Consider the following 20960-nt stretch of genomic DNA (forward strand, 5'->3'; position numbering starts at 1 on the left):
CGACAGGGACCAAAGAGTGAAAGGTGAGGGGCACAGAATTCAAAGGAGCACTGGCTTGGTTTGCCCGGCTGCTATAACAAGCACTGCAGGGGATGGGCTTAAACAACAGGGATTTATTAGCTCACAGCTTTGAGACTAAAGTTCAGAATCCGTTGTGGGCAGGAGCCTGGCTTCTCCGAAGGGTGGGGGCCTGCTGATAACCATGACGGGGGCTCCGCCTCTGTCACTGGCCATTTCTCTCCCCACCTGCCTCCTGCTGCAGTGTCCAAATGTCCTCTGGTACAGACTCCAGCCATACTGGACGAAGGTTGTTCCGGTTTGCCAATGCTGCCATTTTGCAAAACACCAGAAATGGATCGGCTTTTATAATGGGTTTATTTGGTTACAGACTTACAGTCTTAAGGCCATAAAGTGTCCAAGGTAAGGCATCAGCAATCGGGTACCTTCACTGGAGGATGGCTGATGCTGTCTGGAAAACCTCTGTTAGCTGGGAAGGCACGTGGCTGGTGTCTGTTCCAGGGTTCTGGTTTCAAAATGGCTTTTTCCCAGGGTGTTCCTCTCTAGGCATCTGCTTGCTCCTGGGTTGTGCTCTCTGTAAGCTGCAGCTCCTCCAAAGTGTCACTCTCAGTTGCTCTGAGGTCCTTGTCTGTGAACTCCTTTATAAGACTCCAGTGATATATTAACACATGGAAACACTCAATCAGAGAATTCCAACCTAATCAACACTAATACATCTGCCCCCACAAGATTCCATCAAAGAACATGGAGTTTGGGGGAACATAATACATCCAAACTGGCACAAAGGCCCACGCTGATTCCACTTACCTTCACCTTAACCAACAGGACCTTCAACGATCCTGTTTACAAATGGGTTCACCAGGCTGGGGCTAGGGCTTGAACAGGTTTTTGTGGGGGACATAACTCCATTCAAAACAGGCACCAAAGGACTCAGTAATCCAGATAAGTAAGATTTTTATGAAGTACTTTTTTTTTCATCTTACAGCTAATATTTAAAAACAATCAAGAGTTTGAAAAATGCCTTCTTGACCAAAAGGAGGGAAAGAAAGGTAACAAAATAAGGTTACAGTGGCTAAGAGATTTCAAATGGAGTCAAGAGGCTGTCCTGGAGGTTTCTCTTATGCAAGCTCCATCTAGACATCCCAAATGGCCACAGTGTGCCAAGCCCTTACCAACAGTACTCCCAAAATACCTAGGTCCCTATATGAGGCTCTATAAAAGTTTCATTCACTAAGTTTATTTTTCAGAAACTTAAATCCTCCAGAGAGTTCCTATGCCAGATAAGTCCTAAAACCCAGAGGCAACAGCCTCTTTAAGAACAACGATCAGATGCAGCCCCTTCTCCATACTATCGACCTCCCCTTTCAATATGTACAAGTTAGGGTGCTCACTGCCTAGACACCCCTGAAGATGGAGAAAGAGATTAAGTGAGAGGAAGAGGTAGCAACAAACAAGATAGGATTTAACAAAAGATTAAGAATACAGAATCTTTATATAAATATACATATATTTATATTCATATATTTAGATGCTAGGGTGTTAGAATAGCTAGAAGGAAATAACTGAAACTGTGGAACTGTAACCCATAACATTCTTTGAAACTTGCTCTCTAACTACTTGTTAAATTGCACTTGGAAGGTATCACTATTCTGTATATATGTTAAATTTCACAATAAAAAATGTGCAAAAAAAAAAAAAAACATGGAACACTTTGCAAATTTGCATGTCATCTTTGTGCAGGGCAATGCTAATCTTCTCTGTTATGTTCCAGTTTTAGTATACGTGCTGCTAAAGCAAGCACTTAACGCAATATCTTTTTAAAAAACAAAATTAGTGAAAAAAAATCCATTATGAGCAAAACATCAAAGTTTCAAAGAATCCACAAAGGATTGGCTTTAGAAATTTAAAGACAGAGCGGGGGTGGGGGGGTGGGGGATGACATGACATGGCCATAGAATTTGTGGTGAGCAGTAAATAGAATTTGTAGAATTAAAAGTAAATGAGGGATAAAAGAAAGGGATTATAATATGTAAGGGCTTTATGTTCTGAGAATGTGGATATGGTACAAACAGAAAAAATAGGAGGAGGGATGGAAATAGCATATGCAAAGACTTTTTTAACTGTTTTCAGTAGTTATAACTAGTTGTGGTCATTTTAATGTTGTCATTCTGAACCTGCTTGTGCATCCTCTGAGCTAAGGCACCTGAGAAGTTTGGTCTGCTAAAGCTGATGAAATGCAATACACCTGAAATGGGTTGGCTTTTACAATGGGGATGTATTAGCTTACACGTTTACAGTTCTGAGGCTGTGAAAATGTCCAAATTAAGGCACCAACTAGTTAATACCTGGATTCTGAAGACAGGCTGCTGGTGTCTGGGACGCCTCTGTCACATGGGAAGGCACGTGGTGGTGTCTGCTGGTCCTTCTCTCCCAGGTTTTGTTCCTTCCAGCTTCTGGCTTCTGTGGCTTCCTCTCTGAGCTTCTATGTGTTTCTCTCCTTTAGCTTCTGTGTCTCTTAACTTCTGTGTGTCCTTCTCTCTAAATTTCTCTGGCTTTTCTCAGCTTCTTTGGGGCTTTTTCTGTCTTTTATCCTCTTATAAAGGACTCCAGTAGGAGGATTAAGACCCACCATGGATGAGGTGGGTCACATCACAATTGAAATAACCTAATCAAAAGGTCCCACCACAATAGGTCTGCACCCACAGGGATGGATTAAAAGAACATGATCTTTTCTAGGGTACATACAGCTTCAAACCATCACAGTAGTTATGGGATATTCTAATTCGATCATTTGCTGTGTCCTTAAGAACCAGGATCCCCATTGTGGAAGAAAGGAGATACAGATATAGAGAAAAGACTAAGTTAAAACCCTACAGTCCTCAATTTGAATTGGAAAAACCAGTGTGAATTCACAAGTTATGTTGTCAAAATGTAATTCCCCATTCTTTCTGCTGAAAACACCTAAAAACAATGATCAACCCAGAAGCAATGGGGATTCCTAGCATCCCAGTTATGGTCTTGGAGTATTATTCCATAGTGTGTCGGTTTGTATATTTATGTCCCCCAGAAAAAGTCATATTCTTTAATGCATTCTCATGGGAGCAGACGTATTAGTGTAGATTGGGTTGGAACCTATTGGTTCAGTGTCCGTGAAGATGTGACCCACCCAACTGTAGGTGATAACTCTGATTGGATAATTTCCATGGAGGCATGGTCCCACTCATTCAGCATGGGCCTTGTTTAGTTTACTGGAGCACTGTATAAGATCAGACAGAAGGAGCCTATAGCTAGCTGAAGCTGAGACAGACATTCTGAAGACGGCCATTGGGAGCTGATGCACATTTTGGAGAACGCCATTTTGAAACTCTACCTAAGAGCAAGCAGACTCCAGCCACGTGCCTTCCCAGCTAACAGAGGTTTTCCAGACACTAATGGCTTTTCTCCAGTGAAGGTGCCCTTTGTTGATGGACACTTTATGGCCATAAGACTGTAACTTTGTAACCAAATAAACCCCTTTATATAAAAGCCAATCTATTTCTGGTGTTTTGCATTCTGGCAGCATTAGTAAACTAGAACATACAGTAAAAGAAACCAAGACTTCCTGGAGAGATGGCTGATTCCAGTCTGGGGCAGGCAGTGTACAGGATGAGATCAGAACATCTTGTCATACCAGATAGCAAGAGAGGGGTCAGAGACTACTGAGGTCAAGTCAGGAAGACTCAAGAATTAACTTGAAGAGGTTCCAGATTCCCAAAGACAGGAAAATCAGATATGTTTAAATCCTTGACTGCAAAATGGTACTTTTAAAAAACTAATTCATTGTCTTTGGAGGATGGCAGGTGGATTAATTTCCTGGGACTGATGGGACAAATTACCACAAACTGGGTGGCTTAAAACAACAGAAAGTTATTTCTCCTAGTTCTGGAGGCTGGAAATCTGAAACCAAGGTGTCAGCAGGGTCATGCACTCTCCAAAGGCTCTAGGAGAGGATCCTTCCTCGCCTCTTCCTAGCTTCTGGAAGTTACCGGAAAACTTTGGTGGTTCCTTGGCTTGTGGCAAAATAACTCTGAGCTATGCCTCTGCTCTCCCTCTGGGTCAGTTTCTTCTCTCCTTATGAGGACATACGGGATTAGGGCCAGCCCTAACTCAGAATGACCTCATCTTAACTTGATTACATCTGCAAAGTCCCTATTTCCAGATAAGGTCACCTTCACAGGTAGCAGGAATTAGCACTTCAACATATCTTCTGAGGGGACACTGTTCAACCCATAACAATAGGGTTGCAATTCATTATTTTGAAAACGGATAAATAAAGGAAAGAAACAAGCATTGATACGGCCTTCCCCCTTTGAACTGTCCCACTGCATAAACAAATAGATGAGAAGTCTCTCTTTAAAAAATTAATCCACCTAATAAAAGGAAAAGAAATGAGAGAATTCGTTTGCCTCCACCAATGAGTCAATGAATGTAACCACTGAGCAACACCTCTGCTAACATCTCAAAAAGGAAAACAACTGACATCCTGTACCTCCTGATGGAAAAGCACCCCGCCATCTAAGGTCTCACTAAGAATCCTGAGCCTGAATCGGATCTGGCTTCAGGATCCAGCTGTCAATTTTCAGGAAATACAGAGATGGTACTGAATAGCCCCATGAAAATGCAAGCAGCAAAATTCAGACTGTGGAAAACTTTACAGGGAAAATGGCTCAAGTTCTTTCCTTGTGTTCTGGTTTGCTAATGCTGCCATTATGCAACATACCAGAAATAGACTGGCTTTTATAAAGGGGGTTTATTTGGTTACAAAGTTATAGTCCTAAGGCCATAAAAGTGTCCAAACAAAGGCATCAACAATAGGGTACCTTCACTGAAGAACACCAATGGTGTCTGGAAAACCTCTGTTAGCTGGGAAGGCACAGGCACGTGACTGGCGTCTGCTCTGAGGGTATGGTTTCAAAACAGCTTTCTCCCAGGACATTTCTCTCTAGGCATCTGGGGGTGTTCTCTTAGTTTCTCCCAGGCAAACTCTGGACTAGCAAAACTCTACTTTCAATGGCTGTCTCCAAAATGTCTCTCTTGGCTGCAGCACCAAGCTCCTTCTGTCTGAGTTCTTATAGGGCCCCAGTAACCTAATTAAGACCCAAGATGAATGGGCAGGGCCACACCTCCATGGATATAATCTGATCAAAATTATCACCTACAGTTGGGTGAGTCACATCTCCATGGAAACAACCTTGTACGAAGATTCCGACCTAATCAACACTAATACATTTGCCCTCAAAAGATTGCATTAAAGAACATGGTGTTTTTGGGGCATAATACAGTCAAACCAGCACACCTTGTAAGGAGTGGAAAGAGATTGCCACTGCCCAGGATGGGCTCGCAGTCCAATGTGCACAGAAGTCAATGCTCACCACACAAGGATTTCCAGAAAAGAGTTGATTGTGAGCAGCTCAGCAAGGAGACAGGAGGTAAACCTCCATCTGTCTCCCAGAGCAGAAAGGGTCTGGGGGGTTTATACCACTTGGGGAAGGTCGGCTTAAGAGGGCAGCTAAGGACAGGGTGAGATGACTGGGTTGACGGGTATGCACATTGCCAAATCATGTGTCGCGTGTTCAAAAACGGCGGCTTGGCATGATCTGTGGGTGTGATTTTTACTATTCTAATTAGGCAAAGGTGACTGGTCAGGACTTCTCCTGCTTGCCCATGCCCTCGTGGCTAGAGCTGGTTAGAACCGGCCTTATCAGGCGCTGCACAGAGAGAGGAAACAGTAACTTTTCTTGCGGTGAAGCGAGCTTCTTCGGAATAAACACGAGGAGGCGGGAGCTTCAACAAAGGAAATGGAAACTTCCGCAAACCAGCAAGGGAGGGGCTATTTCAGTGGGGAAGTGGGTCCGTGGGTGGCAGCTTCAAGATGGAGAAGGAATCTGCCGATCAAAACAGACTTAAAAGGCATCAACAAAATAAGCAAGACTAAATATAATGTCAAGAAAGAAAACTTGGGTGATAAAAACTGTAAGGAAACACAAGGAAGTAGCCACTACAAACTCAGGACAATAGCTACTTCGGCGAGGGGGCGGCTGCTGAGGCGAGGGCGTGGCACAGGGGGGCTGGATTGGGGGCAGCTGGGGGGGTGATCTTGTAGCAATTCACTAAGGGACACGTTTGTTTTGTGTGATCTGTATGTTGGAGGTTTGGGTCAAGCCAAGAGCTAAGTCTAGTGCCTGGCTATTGCCCCCAGAGGGCGGGGGCTGCGAGGCGGGAGAAAGGGCACGGAGCGGCCTGGTGTGAGTTGGTATCGGAAGGGGTCCCGGGCTGCCTGCAGGGGACGCCGCAGGCACACTGGGATCTAGGGGGCCCTGCAGTTCCAGGACCTGCCCCAGGTACGTCCAGGGACCATTCTCCGTCCAACTCAGAACGGAAGGGGGGGGGAGGGGAGAAGGGACAGGCCCCTGCCGACTGAGCGCCCCTGGCGGCTGCGCCTCGGTGCGCAGTGGGCGCAGAGCGGGCGGTCAGGAGGGACCTCGGGATTTTGTGCAGGGGCCGGGCCGAACCGCGCGCCTCGGGGTCAGGGAGGAAGTCCGGGCGCGTGGCCGGGGACTAGCGGAACCCGCCGAGCATGCAACCCCAGCGCGGGAGGGCGGAGACGGCACCAGCGACTCGGTTGGTCCAACCTATTCCAGTCCTCCAGGCCACGGCTCGGGATCGCATCCTGGAACCTTCCGTGACTCCCCTGCGCCCCCGCTGGGGAGCCCCCAGGCTGGCTCCAGGTCCCTGAGGCTGTTCGGGCTGAACTGGGGTCACCCTCGCCACCTCCCGCACTGTCCAGGCTGGGAGGGAGGACGGCAGCCCTACGGACGCCCAAGAGCCCTCCTGCCCGGGGAGGAGCGCGCGGGGAGGATCTCGGCAGGGCGCTCCGCCAGCCCCGGGCACTACGGTCCTCCAGGCGGCCAGGGCCAGTGGCGCGGGGACCAAGGGGAGTCGGGTTAGGGCCGGCGGGCTCCTCCACGGGACAGGAAGGAAGGTGTGGGGAGGGCGGGTCCACCCCATTTCCCTTCTCTGCCCACCCACTTCGCGGATTCGGAAACTAAGGCCGCGGGGCAGCACTGGGGCCCCGCGCAGCTGGTGCCTCCCGAGGCCGCACCCTTCTACCCCGCCGGAAGCTGCGGAGCGAGAGAAGGCGCCCGGGAGCCGGCGCCCACGCCCGATGCGTCACTGTGTCACCAAGCAGGTGACACCCAACCCCGGCTTGGTGCTGCCGCCACAGTGTGCTGGGGAGACGCCAGGAGAGGACAGAAAAGGACAAGCGCGGGAGCCCAAGGGCGCGCCCTCCGCCTCCCCAGGGGCCCCGGCTGGGCAGTGGTTGCTAAGCGGAACGGGGTCAGGCCAGCCAGGGTAGAGACGCGCCCAGGGACCGGCGCTGGAATTGGAGTCCACTAAGGGTAGCCACCTACCTCCTCCTGCTTCCGCCAGCAGGGTGAGTCAGCCCGGCCCCGCGCCTCAGAGGAGGTCCCAACGCGGGACGGCCAGGTGGAAGGGGAGAGCACACGGGTGGCCCGGGCAGCCAGGCGCCCTGGAAAATGGGCACGGCCGGCCCCACCCCCGACGTCCTTCTGACGCTGGAGCCTTTCCCTCCTTCTCCACCGCCACCTTCGTCTCCGTTCCCAGGATTGCCCCTACCCGCCAAAGGGCCGACCTCCAAACCTCTCCCTGCACCGCAAAGGCTGCCGCATCTACCCAGCGGGTGGGGAGTGCCGGAAAACAAGTTAATTAGGGTAATGTGTGTGAGTGTCTTTTTGGATGAAGAAAGCCTCAAAAATGACTCTGGAGCAGAAGTGAAGCAGATTTCTCATTGTTTATCCGCTGGCACCTTTCAAATTTGATTAACATGTCCTTCTATTCAGGCTAATATTTCAAAATAAACAATAATGATAAATGAGATGGTGGGGATGGTCAATACATAAAATATGCTATAATTTATGTTTAAAAGGTAGCAAAAGTTTGATTTCTGTGTTCCAAGGCTGGAGGACACCCCCAAATGGTTATGAAAGTTGCCCTGGGGAGGGGAAACAGATACTGGGGCAGGCAGCAGGAGCAAAGTCTCCTAGGCAGGACAGCGTGAATCGGCAGTGCACAGGATCCCAAAGCAAATGCAGCCTAGCTGCAGTTTGGCTCACCTGTGGCAGAGAAGAGGGAAAGTCTGAGGGGCAGTGAAAACAACCCTGGACCTGGGATGCCAGGGTGATGCTGGTTTGCTGCTGGACAAGCCTGGGGACTGGTTTGGTACTTAGCACAGGACCCTGTGCCATGTGAGAAGGCCCTGGAGGAGGTGGTGGGTATGCAAAAGCAGGGATCTCTGTGACAGAAGCAATGGAGGCCAGTGTTACAGGGACTGATGCAGGAGATTTGGGGATATAGGCTTGTATGGCCAGGGGGAGAAGCTCATTGGGGCTACTGCAGGAAAGGGGTGTTTACTGTAAGGGTAGCAATGAAGCAAAGCCAGGCGTTGTGGGAACAGGGCTGGGACCTGGGAACCATCAGGATATGAGGCAGTTCCCCTCTCCCTGTGTCTGGGGCCCAGGTCATCCCTAACCCTCTGCTCCATAGCTCCAGGTGTCTGCTCCTGTGACTTCATCTTACAGTAGCCCTGGGTTGCCTTGTGGCCTCAACTCTGACACCACATCTCCCATGGCCTGGAGCTTGCATGCCCCACCCCATCTGATCACAGTTTGGGGCCTTGAGTTGGAAAAATTAGCCAGCACTGGGCCATGCATCCACTCTTGGGTGGGGTCACCCAGGGCTGCCCCTTCCTGAGCAATGGACAAGGCAGATTAGGCCAGAAGTTGGACCTGGCATGTAAGTCGACAGATACATCTGGTAGAGATGTCATAGAGAAGCAACCAAAGACAAGAACTGGGATAATCCATTCTTACTGGAAAATGCTAATGCATTTCACTGAATGGGAAGCCTGAATGAGAGCATTTGATGAAGTTCAACATCAGGCCAAAATTTAAAAAAAAAAAAAAAAAAAAAATCTACATCAGACATTATTCTCAATGAGAAAATATTAAAATTCCTTTAAAACCAGAAAGATATAAAGTATGCCCACTACTCCACCTCTATTCAATATTATCAATCCTTGCCAGTGCACTAAGAGAAGAAAAGGAAATTGGATGCAGAAGAAATGGAGAGAAATGAAACTGTCATTCATTATGCAGGTGGTATTTTTTCATAGAAAACCAAAAAGAATCTATAGACAAAGTATTACAATAATAAGAGATTATACAAAAATCAATTGCATTTCTCTACAGCAACAGCAGTCAGAAAACATAATTATAAAAATAATACTGTTTCCGTTAGCAACAAAAATACAAAGTATCTATGGAAAAAATGTAGACTCTTGTAATACATGAAAGACTTAAATAAATGTAGGGATATACTATAAACTTTGATAGGAAAACTCAATATTGAAAGAGGTCAGTTTTTCCCAGATTGATTTATAGAGTCAAGGTAATTCTAAACAAAAATCCCAAGAGGGTCTTTGAGGAACTTGAAGAGCAGATTCTGAGATTTATAAGGAAAAGTAAAGGTCTAAGGAGAGTCAAGGGGAGGTAGGAGGAGAGAGGCCCCGCTTTACCAGGTGTCAGTGTTTATCATATAGCCATTGTCATTAACACAGTGTGGTGGTGGCAGAAAGATAAACAAATAGACTAGTGGAATAGAATAGAGAGTCCAGAAACAGCCTCAAAAGATATGAAACCTTGAATTATGACAAAGGTGGTGTTGAACACCATCTCCACTTCCTATTGCTACTTTAACGAATTACCTCCTAGTGGTTTAAAGCAACACAAATATATTATCTTACAGTTCTGGGGGTCAGAAGTTGATAATGTGTCCACAAAGCTGTGTTCCTTTTGGAGGCTTGATGGGACACTCAGTTTCCCAGCCTTTCCCAGCTTCCGGACTCTGCCTGCACCCAGGGCTGATGGCTTCTGCTGCCATCTTTAAAGTTCATTGCTCCAATCTCTGGCTTTCTTTGAGGGCCTCATGATTGCATGGCACCCACCAGATAATCCAGGATAATCTCCCCATTTCAAGACCCTTAACTTAATCACATCTGCAAAGTTCCTTTTGTTATATAAGGTGACGTATTCACAGGTTCCAAGGATTAGGGCATAGACATGTTTGGGGGCCATTATTAGCCAAACACAAGACCAGTGGGGAAAGGACAGAAATGATGGTGGGACAATTGGTTATTCATATGAAAAAAATGAAATTGATATTTGCAACACAAAAACCAATTCCAAATAGATCAAACACTTAAATGTGAAAAGCAAAGTTTAAAACTGTTAGAAGATAGTACAGGAGAATGTCTTCATCCACTGGGTAGAGAAGGATTTTTTAAACAAGATTCAAAAAGTTCTAACCAGAAGAGAAAAAATTAATACATACAACTACCTTAAAATTAAAAGCTTCCGTTTATTTTTTAGTATACAGATACTGTAACGAAAGTGAAAAGTCAAGCCACACATTTGGAGAAGATAGTCACAATAAATATAACCAAGAAAGGAAGAGTATTCAGAGTAAATAATTAACTATACAAATAAGAAAAAGACAAACAACCCAATAGATAAATAGACAAAAGACCTATAAGTGGTCCATAGTTATGCTCAGCCTCATTAGTTATGAGGAAAATGGAAACTAAGATAATGAAGAGATGCCATTTTATACCCACCGAACTGGCAAAAGAAATTAAATCTGATAATTCGAAGATGGAGGAACATTGCCTCCATTTTACTTTAAATGCAGGTGGGAACATAAATTGGTAGAATCACTTTCGAAAACAATTTGATCCTATTTTATAAAGCTGAATATCTATATATCCTGAGTCAGAAATCCAACATCTTAGGTACCTACCCTAGAGAACTCTCGCACATGTGCACAAGAAGATATTAACAAGATGAATCATTGTAGTATTCTTTGAATTAAAAAAAAAAAAATACTGGGAACAACCCATATGTCCATGAAAGGTTAACACATGAATTGTAGAAAATTTATGTAATGGAATATTATCCAGATGTGAAAATCGCTACAACTACATGCAGCAAAAAGGGTGAATCTTGGAAACATAAAGGTAGGTGAGAAAAAGAAAGCCTCAGAAGACAACACACAGTAAATACTATTTTTATAAATCTCAAAACCAAGCAAAACTGAGCAACATGTTTTGAGATCTATTCTTATTGGATGTCACTGTGTTTAAAAGCACAAGAAAGATAAACACAAAATTCAAGAGCCAAGGTAATTGTTACCTCTGAGAAGTAGTGGGAAAGGGGTGATGGACTTAGAGGGGCACATTGCTCCAAAGTAAGGATCTGTTATAGATCTGAAGACTGAGGTGGGTTTGCAGATGCTCATTTTAATGTAATTACATATACATTACTTACATGTATGTCATATTTTTAAAAAGATAAGTCCTGGTCCACTAAAATTAATTATTTAAGTTAACTGAAAGACATCATTAAGTGAATAGGCAAGTCACAGATTGGGAGAATATATTTATAATACATATACAAAAGATTTACAGCCAGAATATATAAGGAATACCTATGTATCAATAAGAAAATGACAAAAAAAATTAGACAAAAGACTTAAACAAGAATTTCATAAAGAGGATATCTGAATGGCCATTGTGCACATTACTTCTCAGGGAAATGCAATTTAAAACCACAGTTATGTACCATCACATACCAGAGAAGACAGCTAAAATGTAAAAGACTGGCAACATCAAGTGCTGACAAGGATATGGAGCACGTGGAGCTCTTCATTAATTGCTAAAGGGAGAGTAAATTGGTTATTCACTTGGGAAAACTGTTGGGCACTATCTACTAAAGTTCAATATATGACCAAACCTATGAGCCAACAATTCCACTCCTAGATATTTTCCCAAGAGAAATGAGTGCATATGTCCACAAACAACATGTACAAGGAATGTTCATGACAAACTGGAAAGAACCTCTATGTGCATCAATAGGATGAATAAATTTTGGTATAATCATGCAATAAAAGAGAACAAATTCTGATACAGACAACCGCATGGTTGAATCTTCAACACTGTGTTGAGCAGACCCAGGCATACTGTACAATTACATGTATAGGGAATTCAGGAGGGGTTTAATTATTCTATGATAGTAGATGTCAGAATAGTGGCTACCTCTCGAGGGAGGGAGATATTGTTGGGAAGAAGCATGAGGCAACCTCTGGCGTGATGGAAATGATCTAGATCTTGATCTGAGTGGTAGTTGCATGGAATATACATATATAAAATTTTGAGTTGTACACTCAAGATTTGTATATTTTACTACATATAGGTTATACCTAAAAAATTTTTTTGTTAATTTAAAAGAACTCTAACCCTCATTTCCAACCAGTTTCCCCTCCCCAACATGCCGTATATAAAAATTCTGGAACTCCTAACATTTTGCCAGAGGGAAGCCACTTGAATGACGGTGAACAAACACAGCAAAGAGATTGAGTATTATCAGGAGCATGAAATGACCCACAAAATAAACAAGAAACCAGCTGACACATTAGAGGGGAATGTATTTTGCTGATGGAATGGAGATAAATAGAGCAGGAACGTTGCCTGCCTAAAAAATCCATTTGTTTATTCAACAAATATTTTTTGAACTTCTGCCATATGTAGACATTATGCAAAACTTTCCTCTAAAGATCAGACCATCTTCCTGACCCCTCAGCAGCAGAACTGGCTTGATCTTCCACTTCTAGAATGACTCAGTTTCTCTCTGTCCCTGCTTCACCTTTTGACCTTCTCATCCTCTCCTCTTATTCCAGTTGGCTAATGCTGCTGTTATGCAAAATACCAGAAACGGATTTGCTTTTATAAAAGGGAGTTTATTTGGTTACAAGTTACAGTCTTAAGGCCTTGAAGTGTCCCAGGTAAGGCATCAACAATAGGGTACCTTCACTGGAGGATGGCCAATGACATCTGGAAAACCTCTGTTAGCTTGGAAGGCACATGGCTGGCATCTGCTTGCTCCCAGGTTGCGTTTCAAAATGGTGTTCTCCAAAATGTTGCTCTTGGGCTGTTTTGTCCTCTCTTAGCTGCAGCTCCTCTTCAAAATTTCACTCTCAGTTGCTCTGAGGTCCTTCTGTCTGTGAACTCCTTTATATAACTCCAGTGATCCAATTAACACCCACCCTGAATGGGTGGGTCAACACCTCCATGGAAATTACCCAATCAAACCTTTCACTCACAGTTGATTGAGTCACATCACTCAATCAAAAGGTTCCAAACTAATCAACACTAAATACGTCTGCCCACACAAGATTGCACTGAAGAACATGGAGTTTTGGGGGGCATAATATATCCAAACCAGCACACCTCTGAATATCTTCTCTGTCTCATGAGTTTAGAAACCATCTTTAAGAAAGTACACACAGATGCTGTCCCCTTCCATGACTAAGAGACTAAGGCTGGTCTAAAAAACTTACTTACTTTCTTTTAAACTAAGGGGAAGAAAACTTTTTCTGGGATAAGCTACAGATTTAGACAGATAAATCCATCTCTTCCCTTGACACTGTACCCCACTACACCCAACTTCTTCCTGGATTTCTCATGCACACTAGGTCTTCCAAAGCATCAGTACAAATTCAGGTGGAGCAAAACAGAAAGAAATGTCAAAAGCTGAACGGATAAGATATAACAGCTTTCTGATCCAGCCGATTATTTCAGGAAACACCCACCATATTCAGATAGGAAATTTCTGTGCCCTTCAGAGCTGTCAGCTTCCAGAGAGGCAGGGAGCCCTGCTGTTTGATTGGGAAAGTTTGGATAACTGAAGCAGCCCATCCCTGCAGGAAGCTGGTCCATTCACCCCTTTATCAGCCCACATGGACCCAGGCCCTTTTGTGCTGTGCCCACCCAGAGGTGCCCCTTGCAAAGGGGTTGGTTCATTTTTATACCAAACAAGATTGTCCATGCCTGCAGCTCACCCCCTACTCACAAGTCACTTTACCCAGTAGATAATTTGGTTAAAATGCTATTGTGTTAATTTGATGGATATCAGAGACCTACATGTTACATCACAAACAACTCATTAACTTCCAAGCATGGCCCAAAGTAAATCTCTGTGTTTTTTTAACTTCACACTATCTTAGCAATTAGGAAAGAGCTGTTCACACCTTATGAATTCTTAAAACACAGATCTGGAACCCAAGAAGTGAAACGTAAGCTCTTCTGGAAGTATCTTAAAATTGAAGGCTGTGCTCAGTAAATGTTAGCAAATAATATTAAAACATCCTTCAAAACGTCCTCCTAGGTTGGAGAGGCTTGAGTCAGGTAATAGTTGGAACAGTAACAGGTGCTTAAGTTAGGTACTCCATTTTATTTTCTCTTGTATGCAATTTTGCTATGTCACTGCTTGAGTTTCCTAACTGCTAAAACAAATACCATACAATGGGTTGGCTTAAAAACAGAAATTTATTGGCTCACAGTTTCGGAGGCTAGGAGAAGTCCAAAAGGAAGGCATCGCAAGGTGCTTTCTTCTGAAAGACCATGGGGTTCTGGGGCTGGCGATCCTTGGCCCTTGACTTCTCCACCACGTGACAACACACAGGGTGGCGTCTTCTCCTTTCTCTGCCGGGCTCCGTTGACTTCCAGCTTCTGGTAGCTCCCAGTGGCTTTTTTCTCTGTGTCCAATTTGCTTTGTTTGTAAGGACTTCAGCCACATCCGATTGAGCCCACCCTCATCCAGTTTGCGCACAGCTTAACTAATAACTTCTTCAAAGGTCCTATTTACAAATGGGTTCACACGACAGGACCTGGGGTTGGGACTTCAACATGCCTTTTGTGACATGACTCAACCCCCACCAGTTACTTAAACAGTGACTTAAAACCCTAAAAATAAGTGTTATACTTAATAATAGTCCACTTAAACTATTTCTGGCTGGACACGGTAGACTGTGCAGCAGTTCATGCTTACCGTCTCAGAAACCGTTCAGTGATGCAGTATGTGGTTTCTACAGGGTCAGACACATATATAGCAAATGTCCAGTATTAGCTATTTTTATGAAAATTGTGCTTAAACTTTCTCCGTGGATGACAACATAAATCAGAGAAAGTGGGAATAGCAATCTGTGCTTAAGTAATATTTGATGTGTATTGTTTTATTTTCCTTGATATACTATGTAGCTAGAGTACTAACAACTGAAACCCTTAACATTTCTTTTTATGTCATTTAGTCACCGAAAATTATTTGATGCTTCACATGGCAAACCATGGAAGAATTCACGCCTAAGTACTTCAGAAACCGTTTCATGGTCTAAAGGTTAAACTCAGGATGTGGTTTCTGCTCTGAAGCAAATCCCAGCTGCCACAGGCTTTACTTTTTTTTTTTTTTTTTTAGCTTGTAATTTCCCTCCTAAATATGCATCTGGTTGGTGAGTAGCTAGAGAGGATTAGAGTGGGAAAGCCCTATTGCCCTCTTCTCCCAATGCGTGTGTGAAACCCTCTTCTCTTCTACCTGTGCTGCATGTTTTACTTTTATAACTTAAGTGTTATCTCTATCAAAGTAATGTGTGTGTATCTTTAAAAGTCAAAATTTTTACAAGGTAAAGGATTTCAAGAAAAAAGTTGGCTCTCCTCCAACTCACCCCTGATTCCTGGTCCCCAAGCAACTGCTTCTAGTTCTTTCAGCTGTTTCTTCTGCTAGTTACCTGCGTATTTCTAAACAACATGCTTAAACTGAGATTTGTAAATATATATTATATTATATATTACATTATATATATATATAATATTTATTTTAAGGAATTCTCTTGCATAATTGTGGGGGCTGGCAAGCCCCAAATCTGTAGGATAGGCAGGCAGGCTAGAAACTCAGACAGGATTTTATGCTGCAGTCTTGAGGAAGAATTTCTTCTTCTCCAGGAAACTTCAGGTTTTGCTCTTAAGGCCTTTAACTGATTGGATGAGGCCCACCCACATTATCGAGGGCAATCTCCTTTATTTGAAGTCTGCTGACTTGTAGATATTTATGAATGTTAATCACATCTACAAAATACCTTCACAGCAACATGAAGATCAGTGTTTGGCCAAACAACTAGGCACCATAGCCCTGCCAAGTCAACACATAAAATTAACTGTCACAGCCTTTAAGTTAATAATTTGCCTAGTTTCCTAAGTACCCACCTGTCATTCATCCCAAATTGCCAACTGAGGTGAAAATTGCCTCTCAACATTTTCAGACTGATCAGCAATCCTTTCAGCTTGAATTTTTTCTTACCTGTGTCTCTCCTGGAGACCCCTGCTTCTAATTACTCCCTCCCTTAGGACTTTAAAGGCTTTCTTACTTGCTATAAGAAATCAGAATTTATTTTAGAAATTGGTTGGGATAATAATAAAAAGATATGTTAAGCTTGCTGAGGAGTCAAACACGAGGAAGACACGGTCTCTGCCCTCAGGAACCTCAGTCTGGATGGGGGAACCCATGAGACAGAAAGATGTGGGGATATGTGGAGATGCAGGGACCAAGAACCAGGGCACATGAGAGCCCCCCTGGAGGACAGCATGAGGTGGTGGGACCACCCCAGCCTTTGGAGCCGGGCAGATCTGGCCAGCGTTTGAATCCTCTCTGCCCTGTGTGGCCTCAGTTTACTGACTTAACCTCTGAGAGCCTCAGTTTATTTCACTGGGAAGTACAGATTCCACCATTCTTCAGGGATGTTGTAGAGATTCCATCAGAGGAGTGGCAGATGGAAGCAACCAGCATCCTGTTAGAAGCTTGAAATGTTAGTGTCCCTCCAACCTCAGCAGCTGCATGAAGGAAAAAAATCTCCAAATAAAATCCAAGGAGTCACATGTCTCAGAATTCATGTGAAGTCTGATTTCCTATTGCCACTATCCTCCCAAAAATCACCAGTAAAGTTCTAGCATTTCTGCAGTTTTGTAGCTAGGGAAGTAAAAGCTCAATGTTACTGGAAGATCGTAACTCCACTTCACATCATCTGAATTCTCCTATGCCCATTTCAGAGCCCAACCCTCAAGTTTTGTGTGTCAGAAATTCCGTGCAGCAGTTGTGAGAAAAGCCCTCCCAGTAAAAATTGTGATGTTTCCAGAACATCTCACTGTGTTAGAAAGTACAGAAGTTTTCAGAGATGGTGACAGGGTCAAAAGGATACAGGAACAGTCAAAAGGCACTTCCACTGACCAAAACAGGGATAATTTGACCATTAAAATAACTAATGATTATAATAAAACAGGAATCTTTGAGTACGTACTGACATAATAAATGACAAAATAAATAGGAGAGAATGCAAAGCTTGTTTCACAGTAGAATGTCAACCAATATGGAAGCAGTGATAGAGTTAGAAAATCATATTCTGCAACCATTATTGTACTAATAGTTTCAGACAAGAATAATCAGTGGATACTGTCTTACTTTGCCAGGGCTGCTATGACAAACAGCACACACTGGTCGGCTTAAACAACAGGAATGGATTTGCTCACCGTTTGGAGGACAGACGTCCAACATCAAGGTCTCAGCCATGCTCTCTCCAAAGTCTGAAGCCTCCTGGTGGTGGCTCAGTCTCCACTGCGGCCATTTGGCCGTCTGTCTGTCTGTCTCTTCCTCTGGTTTTTACTGACCTGCTGCTTCTGAATTTCTCTGCTTATAAGGACTAATCCTATTGATTAGGGCCCACCATGATTCAGTTTGGCCTCACCTCAACCAATCACATCTTCAAAGATCCTGTTTACAGATGGGCTCACGCCCACGAGATCGGGGGTTAGGATTTGAACTTCCTTTATGGCAGACATGATTCATTCCCCAACAGATATTGAAACTAGTGGGTGAAATTTGAGAATAGGGGCTTTGTAGTCTCAATGTCTGTCTCTGTGAAATGCTTATTCCTCACAAAGTGGTTAAGATAAGTTTATGGTGAAGGAGCCTGGCTGACCCCACCTCACCCAAAGGAACCAAGTTCCTACCACCAGGAGGACAGATGCACACTATGCGACCCCCGAAAGACACGCAGAGAACAGCGCGTCCCTTCCACAGTATTCCTGCTAAATGTGCCTTGCTGAATCGAAATGCAAGGAAACATCAGTGAAACCCACACTGAGGGATGTTTTTCCTGAGTGTCAAGTCCTAAATGTCACGGAAAGACTGAGGAACCGTTCCAGAGTGAAGGAGTCTAGAGAGACATGCAGCTGAATACAAAGCATGATCGGGACGAGGGTCCTTCTGTTGTAAAGGACAGAACTGGAACAAACGGCAAAACCCAAATGGAGCCTGCAGATTTAATGGTAAAAGACCGATCAGGCGAATTTTTTGTTTCAGTGTCCAACTTGTTTTTATGTAGAAGAGAGTTCTTGGTTTGGGGGACAAACACACTAATGCACTTAGGAATGAAGGGGTATCCACTTTGCAACTTTCTTGGAAATATTTCAGAAAAAAGAAAGATAATAATAAGGGGATATAGAGCAGAGATGGCAAAATGTTAACATTTGGGGAATATTAGTGAAAGGTAAATAAAAGTTCTTTGTATGGTTCTTGCAACTGTTCTCCAAGTTTGGAATTATTTCAAGTTACATGTTTAAAAACCCTCTGATGTTTCACATTCTAAGGAAAGTATAAGATTTCAATCATGTCATCATTCAGCGCTAACTGAAAGCCAAAGGGACGGTTTTTACAGATGGGTGGCTGGGTGGCACCTTCCTCAACAAGGCCCTCCCAAGGAGGTTTGAGTTTGAGCTGCTCACACCCTTGCTCCTTCTTCCAAAGAAGTGACAATTTATCAGCAAATAGTGGTCCAATTCCCAACACAACCTTGCACAGAATTATTTTAAGTTTCATCACTCATCCTGATGTTTTTAAACACTTAATACCTAACGGTACTTTGGAAATCAACTGTGTTCAACAGTATCCCCTCTTTACCAGGATAATTTTAGAGAATCAAGGGAAAACATCTAAGAAACATTCCTGTATTTTTCAGATTCCTGAAGAATGATCCATTCATATGATGCTTGTTGAAATACACATTACCTGTCAGCCACTCAGGAACTCTTAGTTTCAGATAACACAATTGTGCTCACTTCTTAACTTTGACAATAAATGGTGATAATTTGTCACCACAAAGGTCAAGTTTGTACTAAATTAGGATCGTTTTAACTACAAAGGTCAAGTTTCTACCAAGTTATCAGGATTGTTTTAACTAGTTTTTGGTATATACATTAAATGTGTGATTTTCTGGGAAGCTCTCTTTCCAGGGAATGTTTTCTCTTTCCTGCAGCTTCTCATCCCTGGCAAAGCTAGACAATCGCTGATTTGTGTACTGTCCTTATAAATCAGTTTGCATTTTCTAGAATTTTATAATAATGGAATAAAACTGTATGACTTGAGTATGGCTTCTTTCACTCAGCATAATTATTATGAAAGGCATTCATGATTTATGTATCAACAGTTCATTCCTTTCTATTGCTGAGTAGTATTCCATTGTACAGACATGCAATAACTTATCCATTCACTAATTGATGAGTATTTGGGTTGTTTTTTGGTTTTGGCAATTACAGTAGAGTTGCTATGGCAATAAACTGCCGTGAACATTTGTGTGCAAGTATGCTTTCATTTCTCTTGGATAAATACCTAGTGATGGAAGATCTGGGTCACACTGTAGGTGTATTTTTAACATTTTAAGACTGGAAAATGGTTTTCCAAAGTGGTTGCACCATTTTACATTCCCAACTTCAAGGTATGTGAGTTCCCGTCGTTCCAACTCCTTGGCAACACTTGGTATGCTCAGGCCTTTTAACTTTAAATATTCTAATAGATATTTGTGATAAATGATAGTGGTTTTAATTTGTATTTCCCTAAAGACTAATGATATGTTGAGCATTTTTCGTGGCTTATTAGCCATCCTTACATCTTCTTTGGTGAAGTATTTGTTGAAATATTTTATCCAATTTTTATTGGGTTGTTTGTTTTCTCATTGTTGACCTTAGTTCTTTGATATACTTGGGATACAAATCTTTTATCTAAAAGGAGATTTACATATATTTTTCTCCCAGTCTGTGCTTTGTGTTTTCATTATCTGAGTAGTGTCCTTCCAGGAGTAGAAGTTCTTAATTTTGTTGAGGTCCAGGTTATCAATTTATTTATCGTTAGAATTCTGGGAATCATTGCTTTATATATTTTGAGACCCTACTATTAGATGAAGTAATTTCAATTCTTGTGTTTCTCAGTAGGAAATGACAATCTTCATGACTACTAATGCTTTTTGCCTTAAAGTCTCACCAAGATTTCTTCTGGATTAGCAATCCCTCAAAGCAAAAGTGGCCATGTCAATTTTTTCCTTCTCAGCTAGTCTCCTATTTAGACCAAGTAATGTCTTATTATCCTATTTGCTTGTGAATGCTTTTTAAAAAGATTTAAAGATATTTCTTCCAATATTTTAACTGTCTTTAAAAGCAGGATGGTTGGTCTAAGTTACAGAGCTAACCATAACCTGTGGCAGAAATAGAACTGTTCCGTTGTTGGTTTGCTTGCTTACCTATTTGTTGAGCTTATATCTAGCCAAATTGCCAAACTATCTTTTTTTTTATTTCTAATAAATTCCCTGTGGATTTATTTGGATTTGCTAGGTAGACAACTATATGGTCTGCAAGTAGTTTTTGGGTTTTGGTCCTTCCTTTTGAACTTTTACGTCTGTTATGAATTGTCTTATCACACTAGCTAGAACCTCTGGCATATTGAATAGAAATATATTGGAAACATTCCTGATTTTAAAGCAAATGCTTCTATTATTTCACTATAAAGGAAGAAATTTTCTGTCAGTTTTTAATAGACTTACAATCATTTCAAGGAAGTTCCTTTCTATTCCTAGTTTGCCAAGATATTTTCTTTGAATATCCTTTATTTGTATGCAAT

The 20960-nt window shown here is 42.9% G+C and overlaps 1 non-coding gene across 1 annotated transcript; it reads right to left on the reverse strand.

The window, feature by feature from the left end:
* Positions 1 to 1713: 1713 nt before the first annotated feature.
* On the reverse strand, positions 1714 to 1819 carry LOC119511033. The gene has a single exon (XR_005212122.1). It is a non-coding gene; the product is annotated as a U6 spliceosomal RNA (small nuclear RNA).
* Positions 1820 to 20960: the final 19141 nt, after the last annotated feature.

The sequence above is a fragment of the Choloepus didactylus genome, chromosome 15 (genome assembly GCF_015220235.1).
Source record: "Choloepus didactylus isolate mChoDid1 chromosome 15, mChoDid1.pri, whole genome shotgun sequence".
NCBI lineage: Eukaryota > Metazoa > Chordata > Mammalia > Pilosa > Megalonychidae > Choloepus > Choloepus didactylus.